Here is a 21,491-nt window from a genome sequence, read left to right as displayed (position 1 = left end):
TTATTTTCCCTGGACTTTTGCTTTCAGACGTAGTTCATTACTAAGTTATTATCATAAGGCAATAATGTCATATAATACATTATTTTATATATATATATTATATATTTATATAGTTACAACCGGCCCTTTGAGTGCAACCTTTATGCGAATGTGGCCCGCGATGAAATTGAGTGTGACACCCCTGAGTTGCTGTTTGTTCACGAGGAGCTGTGCTCAATGATAGTGGACTGCATAGCTGGAGGCAGGGCATCAGAATCAGGTCAGTGTGTTTGCTGATCAGCCTCCACAGAGACAGCAGTGGGGAGACTGTAGGTAGGTACCCACCACCCTCAGCCAAACTCAGCAGCATCATTTACTAATGCATAGAGCATAAGACAGAAAAGTTGTTCATGAATAAAAGGGGCACTATTGTAAGTGTTCATGATGTGCATTAGTATGAAAGCGGCTCTATAGCTTTGGTGTGTTATGCTACTAACCATCCATCCACTCCTTTTCTAAACCTCTTGTCCAAATGTAAATACATTACTCAAACATTATTCAGTGCAAATTGGGTACATGGTTATGCACTGTGATTGCCCAGCCTGTTTAGCTTGATTGACTTTCAATATCGACAAAGAAAAAGGGAAAGTATAACATTCTTGTCCCCATGCTGGAGTTCTATTATCCTTAAATATATACTATCTGTACACCTATTATGAAACTGTAGGAAGCTAGTTTAAAGTTAAAATGACTTTACACTATACCCATAATAGCACTAGACACAAAATAAACATGTAAAATGTAATATCTGGATAACCTTGAGTTGGCCATAAGAGCATCGTGATTAAATAAAACACTTTCTGAACCCTTGGTGGTAACGCATGACAAAAGACAGATTTAAGTGTTTTTCAATTGAAATAGGTGTGTGTATGTTTTTAGCACAGACTTTGTCAATATCGAAGTTGATGACCACATGTTTGAAGATGAGGTCAGTCTTAACACTCACCCGCCTTTCAGCAGCATTACTCAGTCGCTCCAATTGCTCCATGCTGGTCATAAAGAGGTCCATCCCTAACTGGATTTTAATGAGCGGGTGCAAATTCAAGGACCTCATTCTGTGCAAAAATGCATTGTACACTTTAGTAAAAGGCTATACAAGTCTTTGTCTGAGTTAGCCGAGTTTGTATTTTCGAATATATTTCCATTTTTGTGACAATATTACCTCTCTTGTGTCCGTTTCTTTCAAGATCAATATACAAACCACAGCTTACATTCAGTAGTAGTGGCAAGGTTTGTGTGAGGCTTTGCCATTCTGACCATTTTGCAACTCAGAGGTATTACAATAACATTGGTGGGTTAATTATGGAATTTATTAGAACATTATTTTGTACTGCTTGTAAATTATAATTGTTGTCAAACGCCTGATGTGTCATATGAAGCATGTGTGGTGGACAGTTGTAATCACTCCTTTAGGTGAGAAGACATGTGACTCATATATGCAGGGTAAAGGTTTAAAATTCTACATTTTTCTTTAAGCTCCATTTAGGGATTAGGTTGTACTTTAACAGCCCTATACCTGGTACAATAGTTTGCATAAACCTATTGTGTGTGTGTGTGTGTGTGTGTGTGTGTGTGTGTGTGTGTGTGTGTGTGTGTGTGTGTGTGTGTGTGTGTGTGTGTGTGTGTGTGTGTGTGTGTGTGTGTGTGTGTGTGTGTGTGTGTGTGTGTGTGTGTGTGTGTGTGTGTGTGTGTGTGTGTGTGTGTGTGTGTGTGTGTGTGTGTGTGTGTGTGTGTGTGTATCTGCTGTGCAAGAAGGTGCTGATTATTCCTATTAGAATCGTGTTGTGTTTCAGGCCCAGTAACAGCAGTGTCATCTGCCAATGTTATTTCATGCTCGGTTGGGTGTGAATCAATTTCATTCCGGGGAACAATTACTGAAGATTGCAGATTTTTTTTCCGTCCTTCCAATCATAACATTTGAATCAAATCACTGTGCGCTACTTAACATACACTGCCAGGTTTAAAACACATCGGCTGCTCGGTTGTGTAAAATAGGACGTCTATACGACAGACTGTTTTTATGAGAAACCACTATATTTCACTCAATTTAAAGCCACATATTCCTGCTAGTTTTTGCCCCTCTTTCCTCTGGTTCAATAAATACCACACATGCCCTTTGTGAACTTTGACTCAGAGCGTTTACATTGTTGGGGAAGGGTAGTCAAACAATTCCCGGGATGGATGGGAGATAAAGCCACACACACTCTCCCATTACTCACGTAAAGAATGTCGGACAGAGAGCCTGGATTCAGGAGCCTGTAGTTGGGCCGACTGACAGCTACTCCTGGCCTCAGATTTGGACAGAGGCAGACTGGAAGTGGGGAGGGCTTCAAGAGGAGCCATACTTCAACAGTTAAAGAGGCTGATAAGTTTGAGGCTGTGCAAACTAACGTGGAGGTGTCATTCAAGCCTGGCTAACTGGAGGAAAGGGTCCATCCATGGATCACTAAACAACACAGACAGACAGGCCCTCCCCAATTACAAGCGGCTGCAATGTATCCGCCCCGTCTTCCTCTGGCTTTTAGTTAGACATGGATTAGACAGGCCTACTGTCAAGGGTTAAGGTGAAGGTGGAAATCATAACAGCGGCCAAGCTTTAAGGACACAGAAGAGTTTGAAGTAACTTTGAGTTAAATGTAAGACTTCAACATAATGGATTATTTATGTTTTAGGTAAATTAAATGCTGCTTTCAAATAGCATTTAGTAAAATGGTGTTACATTTTACATTTCAGAGATGAAATGCCAGCAATTAAAACATTTCTGAGATGTTGTGAGGAGCTTATAATTGTAACTAAAGATGATCTGTTTTAGCATCATGCTTTTCCCAGTGGAGCACCTTGGAGAGGGAGCGCTCCTGTCCGTATCACACAGATTCCCATCCCTCTGCAACAAGGCTGCAACTAAAAGCTGTGATTTTCTGAAAAGACTTTTTGCAATATCAAATTGACAAAAGACGAAAAAAGCTATTTCTGAAAGAGGCACAAAAGCATAAAGACCACACAAATAGTTGAGGCACAAGAATCGATGGATTTGCTTTTTGAGGCGCATCGTACGGCACATCAACCTTCCACCCACACTTTGCAGATCTAAACTGACACTAGCTTGTTGTTCGTCGTGTTGCCACAGCAATATTTCTATCTATCCTGTGAGATAGCTATACAAATAGATGAAGTGCAACAACATGACATTTTCTGTACTTCAATTACTTTGCGGGGCTGGGCCACGTGGGTTAAAAGCCAACAAACCATAACTTTCCCTGACATTTCCTCCCCCCACAGTGACCGTTGATGGATTCTCCCTGACAAAGCATTCATTATCGCGGAGAACAGAGTGCACTAAAATCTCTTCTCTTTTCTTCTCCCCTCCATCCACTGCCTTCCTGTCTAAATCGAGATGAACTCGACTGCAGGAACAGAATGGGCTGCGCACTCACCGTCAGAAAGTGGAAAAGCGTTTAAATCGCTGCAGGATATTCTCTGGCAATCAGAAAGTATATCCTTATTGCAGGGCAGCCGTTATGGTGCAGCGGGCAGAGGGGCATATCAAATGGAAACAACTGTTCTGTGCCAGCCCAGATTTGATCCTGCTTCAATGAGAGGCTGCTATGGAAATGAGCTATGATGGCATGCCATTGAAGATTAGCTCCCTTTTATCATTATCTCAGAGTTCAATGCACTGAGGCTCAGCGGTCGAGATGCATCGAGTCTCCTTACAGGGCAGACAATGCCTCAACTCTCGCAAAAAAATAATATTCCAGCAGTTCAATCCCTGAAACAGTTTGAGCACATAAGTGTTGAGGTGGAATATTATCTCTGGGTCAAAACTAAAACATTTCCTGCTTTTTGGTCGTCTGTTTGTTGACGGTAATTAATAGGCAAGAACGCATGTGAACAATTTACATGCCAGAGTTGGTGTCTTAATCACATCCCTCACCCATCAAACACAAACACACACATGCACTCACACACAAGTCTTCCACCCACAGGCAGGGGACTGATTGTCTGATAGCATTAGCATTCCTGTCCAACCCTGATGGAAGCAACATAGGAGTCAGGCTCACTTCAAGAGGTTCACATCACAGACAGAAACACATCCATTCATCGTGGACAGGCTAATAAATAAAAGAGTAACCCTGTGGCAGTAACAAGCCTATAAAGTATAGCTATGTTTTACAAGTGAACGAGACGGACGGCCGAGAAAGATGGTTACCTTGCGTGAGTCGGGCACTCGGTACTTTACAAGGCTGAGAGGAGTGTGTGACTCTATCCGCGGCTGCAGATTGACTCGGCTTCATCATGATATGAAAATCTGAGTGTCACAGCGTGAGTGTTTACACTGCGGACATGATAAACTGCACGTCTCTTAAGACGATATGCGTTTTTTCAAAATCTGAATTGGACTAGATAGACATTGTAGATTGATAAACACATTCAACATACATACATTTGTATGAAGGCTGTAAAGCAATATATGATATCTTTTTTTAACTGTCTAGAAAATATGTACATTTGATTTTCTATGATTGGCTTCAATCAGGACACAAAACTACTAATACAGTGATTGGATGGTGATTGTGCGTGGATGCATCAAAGATGGTGTTGATGGTACTGTTACTTTAGTCAATAAAATGTAAAAAAATTATGAAAAATATCCAATAAAATGTGTTATATTTAAGTTGCATCTTTTATTAGACCAACACATGTTTAGTTTACTTCGCTAGAAACATTCATTAAGCAGACTGAATGGATTTAGCCCAAAGGTGGTTGGCCGGGACACATTTTTAGAGTCATGTAACCCTTTTGCCTGATTGGTTGTTGTTCGACGTGCAGATTGAGGGGTCACAATGGCTAAATAGTCATTTAAAAGACTCTCAGACAATGGGATAGATTTCTGGAAGGTCATACATTTGATCCGGTTGTCTTGAAGTTGTAGCAGTTCCGCAGTTGACTGTCCCACATGATGCATTAGAAACCGTAGTTACTTGATGCAACACTTCATTTGTTATCTTGTTTATACCACAGTGGTCTATAGACTGCTGTGGTGTAACGAAAAAATGCTTGCAACTTTGCTGCAAAAAAATATTGGTGTGCATGTTCAAACCACAATCTCAGTAAGCCTTTTCTTCTCCGTTTTCAAAGTGTTGCCTTTCTCCTTTTTGTGGAGAGCTTAGCAAAGATCAGTGTGAGCAGCTCCATTGTGGTCTGACAGTTAATCCACACGATATGTGCATGAGAGTTGCCGGTTTGGGCCACACACAAAACCAGATCATGTAAACACCAATGTACAATGATAGCACACAGAAAAATGGGACGTTTTAAATAAATGACACAATTATTAATTAGTTATCACAAATAAATACATTTCCATATCTGTCAGTTGACTAACGGATGAATCAAGCAATTGAAAAAAAGATCAGTCCCAGGGAGATTGATAAATACCTCCTTTGTATATTTGTAAATCTTGAGAAGCATCTCTTGTAGAAAATCTGCTCTATAAATATAGGTTTTTCGTATCATATACCTGTAGAGTAGCAATCTCTATTTGTATATGTATTTATACCGTAGCAGATCAGAGTAATTTATCGCCACAATATGCGCATGTACCCAGCGAATAACCACAGACAAGTGGACAGAGGACAACAGAGACGGCCACAGGGCTTCAGTCTGGCTGTCACTGCAGATCCACGCCTACTGGACACACTGCAGCTGAACACAGTGACCCCGTGTCGGCTCCAACATATGCACGTCAAATACTGGATCAAAAACACGCCTGGTGGACACACGCGTATATATATTTACACAGCATTTGTTTTACAAGAAGAAACCAAAAGCCAACCAATCAGAGCAAGCTAACTCAGCAGCCTCAATTACAGGGAAGGTCTGAGCGGCCAAAGAGCGCCTCATCATGTCTGCGGTCCACAGAGACGGCAATCAGCAGCACACAACACAAATATAAACACATTAGCTTTAATTAGATTGCGGCCAGCGCTTTGACTCCATCAAATCTAATACGTATTATACTGGATGTAATCCAGCTGGTTGCTATGGCACTGTGGCCTCTGCAGTGGAGACTATGTGATTGCTTTAACGGGAGATCTAGATGTGGGTGAGCGAGTCTCTGGTCTGTGTGAGGGAGTGTGTGCAGGTTGGTAACGGGGCATTTACTGTCAGTGTGCATGCATGCAAGGACAGTCAATCTCACAGGATCTTTTTAACAATGTTCCCGAGCAGAAGATCTTAAATTTAGACATTTTAAAGGGAAAATGCACCAATTGTACGCATTTTGAGAGCAGAATTAAGAGATGTGTCCTCCTGTAAACAATGTATGGTTAATCATTTTGTGCTCAGATAATTGAATAGTTGGTTGGTTGTGTATAGATATACAAATATAATGCTCTGTACTTACTCTTACCCACTCCACACGTTCAGGCTACCCACTTTTATTTGCTTTATTGTTTTATGTCTTATATATATTTATGTTGCATTGTTGGAGGAGCCTGGGACACACGTAAGCTACTGTGCATTTGACAGTAAAGACTTTTAATTGAATTTGAATATCGTAGGCTATGTACATATAAGCATATACAGTATATTCGTTTACACATCGCTTGGTGTTTATTCATTTTCTTGCAATCATTTGTTTCTGTTCACCACATGTTTAGCTCTTAAGAGAGGAAAGCAAACTAAGAAAGTCATAATACAGGTATACAGGTAATACATATATAAATTATGATGACAGAAAAGTTCCACCTCCAAAGCATGGTGACTAAGAAGGGGTCTTTGTTTTGAGTTTTGAGTCAGGATGCTGATATTGCCGCAGCAACGAGGACAGAAGAAAAACGATTTTTGATGAGAAACACTGCAACTATCTGTGTGAGTGTTTATTTCAAAGGGGTTTAGAGACTGGCAGAATGTGTGTGTGGTTTTAGGGGTGGGGGGGTTGCTGTTTGTATAATCGCATCGCCATGCACACATGTGTCAGTGTGACCGTGTGTCACAAGCAGCATATGCTCCCCAGCAGCTCTTCATGTGAAGGAGGCTGAGCTGCGGCACAGGAGGAGTCTCCCTGACGTGATCCGGGGGGACAACATGGAGCGGGGTCCCGGGGGCCACAGAGCTCCGCCTGGGGTCTCCAGAAGGCTGCAGATCTGTTTGTTTCCTTACTGTCTTGTCTGCTCAATGCCTGCTGTGAGAGCATGGAGACAGGACTGCAACACACACATGAAATGCACATATGAATAATACACAAGTGCATTCCTACAGATCAGTTAGTAATTAGCTGCAAAACATGTCAATGTTTGTTGAATATCGTAGGCTATGTACATAAGCATATTAATTGACATATCGCTTGGTCTTTATTCATTTTTTTGCAATAATTTAGTTTCTGTTCACCAGGGAATCTTGTTCTATAAGGTCATGTTTTGTTAGAAATTATGATGACAGAAAAGTCCCACCTCGTGGTGACTAATAAGGGGTCTTTGTTTTGAGTCGTAAAAAAGTAGTAATGTGTCCATATGTGCATTTCATATTATGAAATGCACATATGGACACAATAATACACAAGTGCATTCCTACAGATCAGTTAGTAATTAGCTGCAACACATGTCAATGTTTGTTATTGAATGCGCTGAATTTACAGAGAAAAAGGCCCGTAGGAGCTCACAGAGTGACACAAGTGACATCTTGATTATGTCCAACCTTTAATAAAACAAAGATAAAACGCCTAAACTTGAGAGAATTAAATCAGCAAATGCCATGTTTGTGTACAAGAGAAAGACAGATTTAAATGATAATATAATTCCGGTGTAATGTCAAGTCCGGTATGGTTTTTCTCAGATGAGGAATTTGCCTTGGTGTATTGTTGCATGTATCAGAAATATAGACAAGAAATACAAATATATAATGAAAGAATAATGTGCAATAAACCTGTATTAAAAACATTAACGCAGTGCTTTTTAAGAAATAATAGTTTGGTGCAATACTGTCAGAGCACTGGTTCTCAGCACAAAGCATAAAAAGAAGATAACATGTAGAGAGATATAGCTCAAGAGATGGCAGTTAATGTACTGTAAAGAATATTGCAACAAGTCCTCCAACTCATACGACCAAATAGGTCGATTGTTCAAGCGCTTATGACCTATAATCACGTTTTAAAGTTTTCGACCTCTAGTGCTCCCGTTGATTGCAAACGCTCCAGAGGGTCGTATATTCACAAATAACCCTCTCTGGAAAATCCTAAATTGTAAGATAGTTTCGCCATTAAATGCTTTTTGATTAGATTTCTATTGAGAAGTGTATATTGTACATTCAGAATCCACGTCCAGTCGATGTGTAGGATCTATAGTTTCATAGATATTACGAAGATGATTTGGTTTCGCCAGGAGAACGTGTACGTCTTTACGCAGCGTCCATGTCAATTCAATTCAAAACCTTTATTTATCCAGGTAAAATCCCATTGAGATCAATGATCTCTTTTTCAAGGGAGACCTGCAACCTTCCAACTCCTCACTGGTTGACTGTTATAGGTCTATACTAGGGATGCACGATAATTATCGGCCCGATATTAGGAATTATGACGTCATCCCGATAAACCCGATACCAGTATTAATAGCCCCGATGATATACAATATATTTTTTGGGTAAAAAAAAGAAAAAATACTGCGGTGTGGGTGGATTGGGATGAGGGGCGCTTGTTTTTCACTCGGCTCCTCCCGTTTTGCCAGTACTGTGGTGTTAGTGGTTTAGGAAGAGGGGAGTTCTTCACAAATCCAGCGCTCCCTAATACTTCGAACCTGATCAGTCACCTGAAACATCGCCATCGCTACGATGGTGTGTTAAAAGCGTACGAAGACAATAATACAATACAAAGTGTGTGTGTGTGTGTGTGTGTGTGTGTGTGTGTGTGTGTGTGTGTGTGTGTGTGTGTGTGTGTGTGTGTGTGTGTGTGTGTGTGTGTGTGTGTGTGTGTGTGTGTGTGTGTGTGTGTGTGTGTGTGTGTGTGTGTGTGTGTGTGTGTGTGTGTGTGTGTGTGTGTGTGTGTGTGTGTGTGTGTGTGTGTGTGTGTGTGTGTGTGTGTGTGTGTGTGTGTGTGTGCGTGCGTGCGTGCGCGTGCGCGTGCGCGTTGCGTGCTGGAGCTATGTGCAACTCTGCAATCATGTTGCGCACTATCCGTGTTGAGTGTGCTGACTTCTCGTACAATGTCCCGCTGTCTGCTTCCTGCATAAAGTCAAGTGCTCGGCGCAGTTGTGGCGAAATGTCGCTCCTCTGTTTTCATTTAAACAGCTCCTTATATCCGTTAGCGTAGCTAGCTAGCACCAGATGCTAACAACAACAATGCACGTAAGGTCTCTCTCTCGCTCGCTCGGGCCACACATACACACACCCTCCCGGTCCTCCCAATAGCCAGTCGGTGCCTGCCGGTGAGCATGGAAGTGTGGTCTGCCACAAGCGGGCGGCAGGAGCGGTATTTTAAACTCGATGCGCTCTGAAACTACGGGGCGGCCAAGGAAAAAAAATACACAAGCGTTAATCGCGTTAAAATAATTAGTGGCGTAAAACATTTTTATTATCGGTTATCGGTATCGGTTTTGAGAAGCAGGAAGTTATCGGTATCGGTTTCAAAAAACCAATATCGTGCATCCCTAGTCTACAGGTTCATGGTACAATGCACAAGCTTCAAATCGAGAGACTGAAACTGTATTTTTATTTACCGTTCGGTTTCAATTTCACAATAAAGTTAATAGTCATAGTATGTTTGATATTATGTTTTATCCACTACTAGACCACTGGTTTTTTAACCCGCACCACCTAGTGGTTAAAGCACGCTATTGAATTGTGTTTTGAATATGTTATATTTGATGAAAACATTTAAATATTAAGAGTAGGTTACATACTTTCATAGGGGGAAAGTAGAAGGTCAATGATAGAAATATCCATCTTCTCCCGCTTATCCGTGGTCGGGTCGCGGAGGTAGCAGTTCCAGTCTTCTTTTGAATGCGAACAAAACTTTGGGGGTATCAACAGATACATATTAAGTCTGACAAATTACTTAACGTCCAATATATTGCAAAGTTTAGTTTGGCACTTGACAATCACCTTCCCTGAATTTGACTCGGGTGTAACTAAAGTCTGATTTAAGGGTTGTTTATATTTCACATCATTAATCAGAATCTGCAAAGAAACTAAAATAAATGTAGTGGAGTAAAAATACCAGGTTAACCTCTGAATTGTAGTGGAGTGGAACAAAGTAGTACATGCTGCTGTAACAAAAACATTTCCCAACTTGGGATCAATAAAGTATATCTCATCTGATCTTAAGATGATCGATGGCTACTGCCATATTTGCAAAATGTGCCTCTGAACCTTGACAAGTGCATGTTTCAGGCGTATCAATGAACAACAGGAGGGATCACAGACATAAGACCAGCTGTTAAATAAAGCTCTTCTGACCTTAGGTGTCATGTGGGTATATTAATGCTGCATTGCTGCCCATTATGGACACAAGATATTTCACCCATTTATTAATTATATGTTTTAAATGTGATAACACCACTGTGTTTTGTATCCCCTAAACCTCCAGGGGTGTACACAGGCACTGAAAACTGCAGTCATTAAACCGCTCTTAAAAAAGAATAATCTAGATGCTTCAGTAATGAACAATTACAGGCCCATATCAAACCTCTTGCATTTAAATAACTGTTTCGATGTGTTCCAGTCAGGCTTTCGTCCAAACCACAGCACTGAGACTGCTCTTGTAAAGGTCTTTAATGACATCCACTTAAACACAGACAGTGGCAGAACTTCAGTGTTAGTATTACTAGATCTCAGTGCTGCGTTTGACACTGTTGACCACAGCATATTACTAGACCGACTGGAAAACTGGGTGGGACTTTCGGAAACAGTTCTAAATTAGTTTGAATCCTACTTAAAGGACAGCAACAACTTTGTTTCTATAGGTAAATACACATCTGAGTTGACAAATATGACATGTAGGGTTCCTCAAGGCTCCATCTTGGGGCCTCTTCTCTTTAACGTCTACATGCTACCACTGGCTCAGATAATGAAGAACAACAAAATAAGTTACCATAGCTATGCGGATGACACACACATTTACGTAACAATTTCACCAGGAGACTATGCTCCAATTCAAACACTGAGTAAGTGCATTGAACAAATCAATGACTGGATGTGTCAGAACTTTCTCCAATTAAACAAAGATAAAACTGAGGAAATGGTTTTTGAAGCCAAGGCAGAACGTTTAAAAGTTAGCGCTGAGCTTCAGCCTGCAATGTTCAAAACAACAGATAAAGCCAGAAATCTAGGTGTAGTCATGGACTCTGACATGAGTTTCAACAGTCACATTAAAACAGTTACTAAATCAGCCTACTCTCACCTAAAGAACATATCTAGGATTAAAAGACTAATGTCACAGCAGGATCTGGAAAAACTTGTCCATGCCTTTATCTTCAGTAGACTCGACTACTGTAATGGTGTCTTCACAGGTCTCACTAAAACATCTATTAGGAAGCTGCAGCTGATTCAGAACGCCGCTGCTCGAGTCCTCACTAACACTAAGAAAGTGGATCACATCACTCCTGTTCTGAAGTCTTTACACTGGCTTCCTATGTGTCAAAGAATAGATTTCAAAATATTGCTGCTGGTTTATAAAGCACTGAATGGTTTAGGCCCAAAATACATTACTGACCTCCTGCTAAATGATGAACCATCCAGATCTCTCAGGTCTTCAGGGACTGGTCAGCTTTCTGTCCCCAGAGTCAGAACTAAACATGGAGAAGCAGCGTTCAGTTATTATGCTCCAAATATCTGGAACAAACTCCCAGAAACCTGCAGGTCCGCTGCAACTCTTACTACTTTTAAATCCAGGCTGAAGACTTTTCTTTTTGTCGCTGCTTTTAATTGAACTATTCATATCTTAAACTGCACTGTAACTTTTATCCATGTACTTTTTCTTTTAATGTTTAATTGAACTATTCATATCTTAAACTGCACTGTAACTTTTATCCATGTACTTTTTCTTTTAATGTTTAATTGAACTATTCATATTTTAGACTGCACTGTAACTTTTATCCATGTATTTTTCCTTTTAATGTTTATTTTATTAGCTTTTCTTTTTTAATGCTTAATGTCTTTCATTTTTTGTAAAGCACTTTGAATTGCCTTGTGTTGAAAAGTGCTATATAAATAAACTTGTCTTGCCTTGCCTTACACCGTTTAATACTGGCAACTTCTAAGGGGGAGGGCTGGATCCGTTCGAGTCCAGTTTTGGATAGTCTGCCATTTCAAAGAGCCCTTTGGCTCGGCGCAGAGCCGTAACCTTCCAATCACAGAGCTTGAGGACTAATCGCGGGGTTTGTAAAGCAAAGCGGATGTTGTAGTCCCAAACGATAGCTGAGGATTCTGGGTAGTGTAGTGTCTTCGGAAACTCTGTAGTGTCTAAACTCCGAAAAACTATTTATTTCTCTGAATCGAAGGTTAAAAACACAAAAGCATTGTACACAATTTAAACCAATCAATATTGTGTAATTAACAAGGATACACTGATGTTTTTTAGTGGATGAGTAATGCAGATATCACTGTGTAATCATTTGACAGTGAGGGGAATACTTTCGGTTTTATTATGAAAACTTCAAGACCGGAAATACTGTTTTCACCCCGTGAGGGTTGACCCCAACTTTACATGGATGCTGCCCCATATACAGTACACGTTCTCCTGGTGAGACCTCAAATCATCTACGTAATATCTATCAAACTATAGATCCTACACATCGACTGGACGTAGATTCTAAAAGTACAATATACACTTCTCGCTAAAAATCTAATCAAAAAGCATTTTAATGGCCAAACTATTCCACAATTTAGGATTTTCCAGAGAGGGTTGTGAATAAACGACCCTCCGGAGCGTTTGCAATCAACGGGAGCATGTTGTTTCTTACACGACCACTAGAGGTGCTTCACTTTAAAACGTGACTATGTGTCGTATTAAGCTGCTGAACAATCGACCTATTTGGTCGTTTTTTGTAGGAGGACAGGCTGGAATATTGACACTCGTGAAGATGTTAAAGGGAACCTATCATGCAAAATGTGTTTCGGGGAACTAGCGCAGCATCAGAAAATAAAACCATCTCTCTTTTACTCCGTACCCAAATCTTTTAAAAACGGGTGTACAACGAGCGGATACAGATTTCCATCCGCTGTGACGTCGGCGGACTCACAGAAAGTTGCTATCAGAAACAATGCCTGACGTGTTTTGGACGTATCTCGTCTTTGTTTACATTAGCAAGCCTCGCTAACACTCAGAGCTAACCTCTACTGAAGAGCACATGTGTTTAAAAAGCTGGAAATAAAAAAAGAACTCACCTTGTGATAAACCCGCAAGAGAAAAAGCATTTGAGCTCCATACTGTTTCAGAAATAATCCTTGATGTGGTTTAAACAGGATGGTGTTTTATCACAACCGAATTTAACTTTATCTCTGGTAGAATTCTGATCAGGCATTAGCTCCGCCTCCTCTTCTTTCTTTTTTTCAAGCGAAGGACCCAAGATCCGCGTTTCTCTAACAGGGTTGCAAAAGAGGGGTTTGAGCAATATGAGGCATGGCTACAATGGGTGAACTGTTTGGTATTTTGAAAAAAAAACTTCACAGACAATATATAATATATTTTTCAAATATAGCATGATAGGTCCACTTTAAAGTAGAGTGTCAGTGGGCTGACATCAAATAACTTTTTCAAATACGGTTTTTTTCTTTGTTTTCTTTTGATTTACTATATGATATTCAGGTTAACGTTAGCTCTAAATTATCACATGTGGGAACACTTATTTGATAGCTCAGTCATATAGATAGATATATGGATGGAAAGATAAATAGATAGATGGAGAGATAGAGAGAGAGAGAGATGGATAGATGGGTGGATGGATGGATGGATGGATGGATGGACGAGGCGGGTGGCGCATCCGATCATCAGATCAAGGGGGAGTGCTGGGGAACTCCAGTTCGAAACCCGCCACTGCGTCAGGCCGTTGTGTCCTTGGGCAAGACACTTCACCCGGATTTGCTCCTGTGGGTATTGTCCACAGTACATGTATAATATCAATGTGTACTTGTAAAAGCGCCTCGATGACTTCGAGGCGTGAAGATGGACGGTGTGGCGCAGTGCGCTGTGCAATGATCATCAGATCAAGGGTTGAAACCCGCCGCTGCTGCGTCTGTAAAGCCGGTGCGTCCTTGGGCAAGACACTTCACCTGAACTTGCTCCTGTGGGTATTGTCCACAGTACATGACCATTGCATGTATAAAAAATATATGTGTAATGTGTATTTGTGAAGTGCTTTGAGCATCTGGAAAAGCGCTATAATACATATAAGGAATTATTATTATTATTATTATGATAGATAGATAGATAGATAGATAGATAGATCGATAGATGGATGGATAGATAGATGGATGGATGGATGGATAGATAGATAGATAGATGGATGGGTAGATGGATAGATAGATAGATAGATGGATGGGTAGATGGATGGATGGATGGATGGATACATAGATAGATAGATAGATAGATGGATGGGTAGATGGATAGATGGATAGATGGATAGGTAGATGGATAGATAGATATATAGATAAGTACTTTTTTTATCCCAATTTGGGAAATGTTTGCGTTGCAGCAGCATACAGAACAAGGCAATGCACATAAGAGAAATTAAGACACAAGAAATAAACAGTCCAAAATATTTCTGAAATAAAATAGCATTAAAAAGTTAAAGTTAAAAAGTAGATACATGTGGAAATACAAATTTCCAGTAACAAATATAATGCAGGATATTAATGTGCAATAAATGGATTATTCAATATTAAATTGAGTATAAATGTAAAATGTACAGTGGGATTTTAAGTCCAGTAGTAGTAGTAGTAGTAGTAGTAGTAGTAGTAGTAGTAGTAGTAGTAGTAGTACACATATAGTGGATACATAACAGACAGAAACATTGAACAGAGACATAATTATGTGACATTTAACACAATGGTGATCGGCCCTATTCTTCCCCATATCTTGTGTCCTCCATTGTTAACTTCCCATGACACTGGGCAGTCAAACGGCTCCAGATGTAGCTCTGCTGACACACACCAGTCCCCATTAAAGCAGAAGAGCCCTGCAGACATCTCACTCCCCTCTGTCCACAATTTATTAAGACACTTCGGGCCGGCCTGTCCAAAGCTCTGGTCATTCCTCTTATCCATAAGGACCTCAGGGGAAAATATGTGTCATTTTTAAAGCTCCCAGTCTGTGACTGCGTTATGAGGCCGTCATTGTAGCCACAACTCAATCCTGCTTACTTGGGGAGTGAATGAAATGAGGATTTAGCTCTTGAATTTTTGCAATATGAATTCAATGCATTTGTCAGGCAAACAAGTGTTCAAGCTTTTCATACAGTCTTAAAGGTGTAAGAAGAAGAAGTCTGTGGAAAATCGTATATCAGGATATTTTTTACCAAATACCTCAATGACGATATTGTAAAAGGCGATGATTGATTGATTGATTGATACTTTGCAAAATGTGGTTTTTGATTAGTAATCTTTAGTTATGTGTATTCATTCTTAAGTGGCAAATAATAGCCCAAATATAACAAGCAAGTGCATTCAGAAATCACATCAATATAACATAATGCACACTTTCAAACCAGGAAAAGACAACACATATATATGTTATATATATATATATATTATATATATACATAATATCTTATAGTCATATATCAAATCCGATTTAATAAATTCAGACAACAAACCCATTTTTTTTATTTATCAGCGAAGTTTTCTATTTTTTTTAATTTTGATATACTTTATTAATCCCCGTGGGGAAATTGTTTCTCTGCATTTGACCCATCCTAGTGTTAGGAGCAGTGTGCTGCCATTTTGAACGTCGCAGTGTGGGAACGGTGCCTTGTTCAGGGACACCTCGGTAGCACTTGGTCTTGCCGGGACTTGAACAGGTGACCTTCCAGTTGCCATGCCAAGTCTATACTTATTCGAAATATATTTAGTTATCCAAACTACATGTGTCCATAGCTTTTCTTAAGTACATCTTATTCCACTGGGAAGTAATTGGTAGCTTTCAAAGCTTTTATAGCAGCTCCCCAACACTGCATGGACTGAGAGATAACCCTCAAATGTCACAGCCGCAGCCTCAGCAGATCTCTGGCCAACAGACACAAAGAATGACGTACTTTTCTCCTGTAATGTGCAAACATCACTGTTTAAACTGTTGAAGGCTTTGGCCATGCACTAGTCTCTCCGCCTCTCCAAACTTGGAGAGCAGCACCCAAAGCTGTGTGCAGTTACATGTCTCTAATCCTGTAATTACTGGCCCATCAGCGCCTAGTAAAACCATAATTGGAAGCAGCTGTCTATTTGTTTTGTCTTTTCCTCTCCCAATCTACACCGTGACTAATTTGACATTTGCAAACGCATCTCTGGACTTCATATACATTTTTTTTTAACGAATGGGGACAATGTGGTCCAGATTATATTTGTCCAGAACCCTCGAGCCAGGGAGAGGGTTAGCAGCGTCAAGTATGGCAACCGTGTCTCAAATATCCCATGATTCCACCGGGCACAGCGTTGGACTAAGTATGAGTCAGAGATGAGGTCCAGCTGTACCGCGAGCCAAACAGACCTGGCTGAAAAGAAACCTGAAATTGATGATCAGACAAACGTACAGGCTCGCGGGCTTGCTTTAAGGGAGATATAAAGGTTACCAAGAAAACAAACTGACAGTACAGAAGAAGACAGGAAAGTAAAAGAGAAGTCTGGCAGAGAGAGATTGGAGTTTATTTATGCAAACATTTCCCAGAGGTAGCGGCTCTCAAGGCAACGAGAAGCACATTGTTTACTCACTGCCTTTACTGTTTTACTGCCTTCATTTAGTCTGCAAACCTTCAACTATCAAACCACAAAGACATCTCTGTAGATTTATTCATTTCTACTTTAGACATGTAACCCAACTCGACCGTTGCACTATATTTCACTTAATTTCGTACTCATATAAAATATGTTTACTGGTTGTAGACAGGTGTTGGTTATCAGCGCTGGTATGTCTTTACCCCTATTCTTCATTAATGTTAAAAATGCTTCTTTTTTTTGCAATCTTTCGTTAGATAAACAGTCAAACCGACAAGACATTTGATTGGCACTTACTGGCAGCAGTCGCTTGCATTATCCTTCTGTTGTTTGGTGCAGGGCTTTTTGTAAATTAAGATAACATTTATGATGAGAGCTATGAGATGTAGCCTAAACAGTAGACATGCAGGCCGTAAAACCAGAACGATGAGTTGAAAGACGCTGAACCGCAGAATCGGGTAATAATTCTCTGCGAAAGTCCTTTTCCATACATGTAATCATTCAAAACATTGTTAATACAGACTTTTTAAATATTATAATCATAGCTGATTCAAATTAGAACTGGATACAGTTTGTAGGTTATTTTATTTTATTTTGAGAAAGAACCCGACTTGACTCTGCTTCACATATCCTGGATCTATCCTGCAAACCAAAATGAGGAAATCCTCAGGAACAGCTGCTTCAACACATTTACAGTACCTGCAGTAGTGTTGTTGTTTATATATGACATGATGTTTTACCTCTTTGTGTACATCAGAGCTTGACTACGGTGACACAATTTATAGATTTGCCTGTCCCACTGTTTTGGCCAAACTTGACCCACTCTACCATGCTGCACTGCAATATATATCAAATGCACCCTATAGGACTGTATAGCCTAACTGGATGGTCCTCACTTAGTATGCGTAGGATGAAGCATTGGTTTTTATTAATGTATAAAGCCATTTTAGGAAAGCTTCCACTGTACATGTGCCAGATTTGCTCCAGTTTGTGACTCTTACCTGAGATCCAGTGCCTGGATACGGTTCCAGGTTCCTGCCGTGCGGACTGAGGCTGGAAAAGGAGTCTTTTTCATTATGGGCCTTGGTCTTGGAATGACCTTCAATCACGCCTCAAACTGACGGCACTTGTCCCTATAGCCTGTTTTAAATTGAAGTTGTCTGAGGTCCTTACCACCAGCTGCTCTTGCAGTAATAAGTAGTGCCTTTCTTACTGTCCTAATGTGCACAATGTAGTGACTGCTTTTCGTTTTGTTTTTGTTTACTTAGTTGTGTTCTCTGTATTTGATATGTGTTATGTGTAACGTTGCTGCCTTCTTGGCCGGGTCAGCATTGCAAATGAGATTTTATCTCAATGCTTTTTATCTGGTTAGATAAAGGTTAAATAAAAAAACATAGTACTTAAGATGTATTTCACACTTAAAGATAATTATTAAGTGTAGATATATAGAAGTAAATCCTCTCTCAAAAAAGTGCCTGGCGAGTGCAGAGGAATAGATATAACTGTTAAATGCATCAGATTTAGGATATTAACATTTATGTTTATCAGCCATGGCCCCTGGTAAATATGTTCCAAACATAAAAACAGAATAAGTTGACTCTTATTGGAGAAAACACGCTATCAGTACCACCAAATGATATTTCTAACTCCTTCCCTGGGCTTAGATAAGTGCTGTGTGCTTAATATTGCAGAAAAGATATTCCACACAGTCACATTTTCATCCTGTTTCCCTCGTGAAGGTCATTGTTTGCGTTCCTCTCTCTGTATACATTAAATTTCACAGTCTATCGCTTCATTCTCATCTAATGACTTGCAGGCTCCACTGTCTGTTTTGCCAGAAATGAAAGCAGACATGACAGACTAAGTGACTCCAATTCTGCTCCGGAGCACAACTACATACCCTTAGTGGGAAAACACAAAGCAGATGAACAACAAATAAACGGCAAATAAAGAAGCAGGCAGCACTATCACAAAATACAATCATGATGCAATAACGCTGCACAACAACAGAGAATACATGATTAAAGTTGTTTATGGAATCAAAATGAAAGCAGTTATTGTATTTTGTGAAAAGTGCTTTTGTAAAATTGCATCTTCAAGTGCAGTTATGTCAAGGACTGTACATGATTATAAAACAGTCTTTGAATGCAAGTGCTTTCCTTTCAGTTACCTATAGGAGAAACACAAAGCCACGCATTGTGTTTTGAACATATTTTCAAGTGTTTACAGACAATAGTCCTCGTAAGCTTGACCTTTGATATCTGCGGAGACATCTAACTAATACAGGTATGGATCATAATGAAATACAAACAAATGAGAATTAGACTACTTTTAAAACGGAGTTTCCTCTGACACATGGTGATAAGGTTAGTCATCTGCTTTGGAAATATTCAACAAGTCTTTTCCAGCTTGAACGTATTAGCATTTAACAACTTTCTTACATAACCGTACCAGGGATTTGGAGATAAATGCGTTTCCATTTCTTTTTACGGGCACATTAAGTTGTTTTGATTCTTATTTATAGGGAGAGTACATTTAGGCGTTTACCTTGTGATATAATATCTATGTTTTATGTGAAACACTAATATGAGATAAGTGTATTACTTGATCTCACATGTTAACATCATGCTAGAAGAGTTTGCATTCTTTCTTCACGGTGTTTCATAGCCTACTGTACGTTTCCATCGCCTCAGGGATCATATTTGAAATGCCGTAGCAACACAGGATAATTTAATAGGTTTCCGACTGCCAATCCCCAGGAGCAGACATGAGACGGGGTACAAAAAAGAAAAAGGGCAGCATCTATTCTAATGTAGCCTTGACTCGGCTGCAACTAGCACTGATAGGAATGATGGTTTTTATATGTATCGCTCTCTGAGTGGCGGCAGATGTTCCGCATTCTCCGGCAGCTCTCCGTTCCGGGGGGAAATCAGGGAAAACTACGCGCTATAAAATTAAACCACTGACACTTCACCGGCCCTGAAACCAAATAGGGCCCGCAGCATCGGCAAGCTGGAGCGAATCCATCATTTCCCATTTTAAGAGGGTTCCATCTGTGCTAACTTTCATTAACACTGGCTGTATCCGCAGCGAACTGCTCTACGTATAATAGATAAACACCATGCTACTTATTCACCAGGGCCCATTGTGTTTGATATGACACGAAAACATACAGTGTATAGGATGAAGAGGACTCCGGGTTTAGAGCTTGTGTACAAAGCAGGATAATTATGTACTTTTGTTGCCACAGTCATCCGTCAAAACAACTCAACATGATTGTGCTGCAGTTTGAGTCAGATATCTCTGGCTCCTAATGGTACAGGTGGATGAAATGAATTCCTACATGACTCATTCGAGTTGTATAATAAGCCCACGTCCCAGAAATGATTTGGAACAGGATCCAAAACAAGAGGTTCCATGTTTGATCTTTGTTGTGCAGGTTTCGTTTGTGAAATGCAAAACAACAAGATAGGCTCTAATATAATTGACCATGTTGTAGAAATGTAAAGAAAAAATGCTCAATCCACTGAAATGAATGACTAATCCTAATATTTAGATTATACTTTTACAGTCAGTCAGAATCAGTTGGAGGTCATCGTAATCATTTCAGATGTACTTCTGTTTTTTGTCTATTCTAAGCCTGTACAAAAAATGCAAAACTAAATAAATCGCATGCTGTTTTTTTTATTTCAATAACTGTATCCACATCGGTTGCTTTGTATTTTGAGTCCTTCCATTGTTATCCGTGAGCCTCCACCAGTAGCCAGTGACACCCAGTTGAACCCGGATAAGGGGATTAAACCTCGGGCATTATTGAAATAGTAAAGATCAAAGAGGACCAGCAATGGTCAGACTGTTCAGGCAGGTAGACTGGTGGAACAAAGCCTTTTTAATTACCCCTTTAACAGTATGAATTAGCATTTTAATGATGGGTATGTCATTAGAGTGGAAAAGGCTACGAGAGCTGCCGGCTGCTAATAATGCCTCTCAGCTCAGAGATCACAGCAACAGGAGAGCAGCTGCACCTGAGCACCGACACACACTGCCCCACTCAGCCAACAGATGCTACACATACACACACACACACACTCTCATGGACGTCCTGTGCACGCACACACACACACACACACACACACACACACACACACACACACACACACACACACACACACACACACTCAGGGACGTCCTGCACACACACACACACACACACACACAAAGATTTATCAGTCACTGGAGTGAACAATTGGTGGACGTCCAGAAACCGAGACACCGTGACACAAACAATTTTCATACACAAATGCACATGCACAGCCAAGTCTGCTCAAAACGCCTGATGATATCATTAAACTGGTCATTAAAGCCATTAAACATTAACATTAATGGGTGATAATATCATCAGTCACTGCTGTGTGTCGGAACTCAGACATGCTAATTTTCTTCACACAGCAACAACATAAAAGTACTTGTACATACACATGCCAATGGACAGCTTATACACACACACACACACACACACACACACACATTCACTGTTA

The sequence above is a fragment of the Pseudochaenichthys georgianus genome, chromosome 3 (assembly GCF_902827115.2).
Source record: "Pseudochaenichthys georgianus chromosome 3, fPseGeo1.2, whole genome shotgun sequence".
NCBI lineage: Eukaryota > Metazoa > Chordata > Actinopteri > Perciformes > Channichthyidae > Pseudochaenichthys > Pseudochaenichthys georgianus.
Note: the sequence above shows the minus strand (reverse complement) of the source record.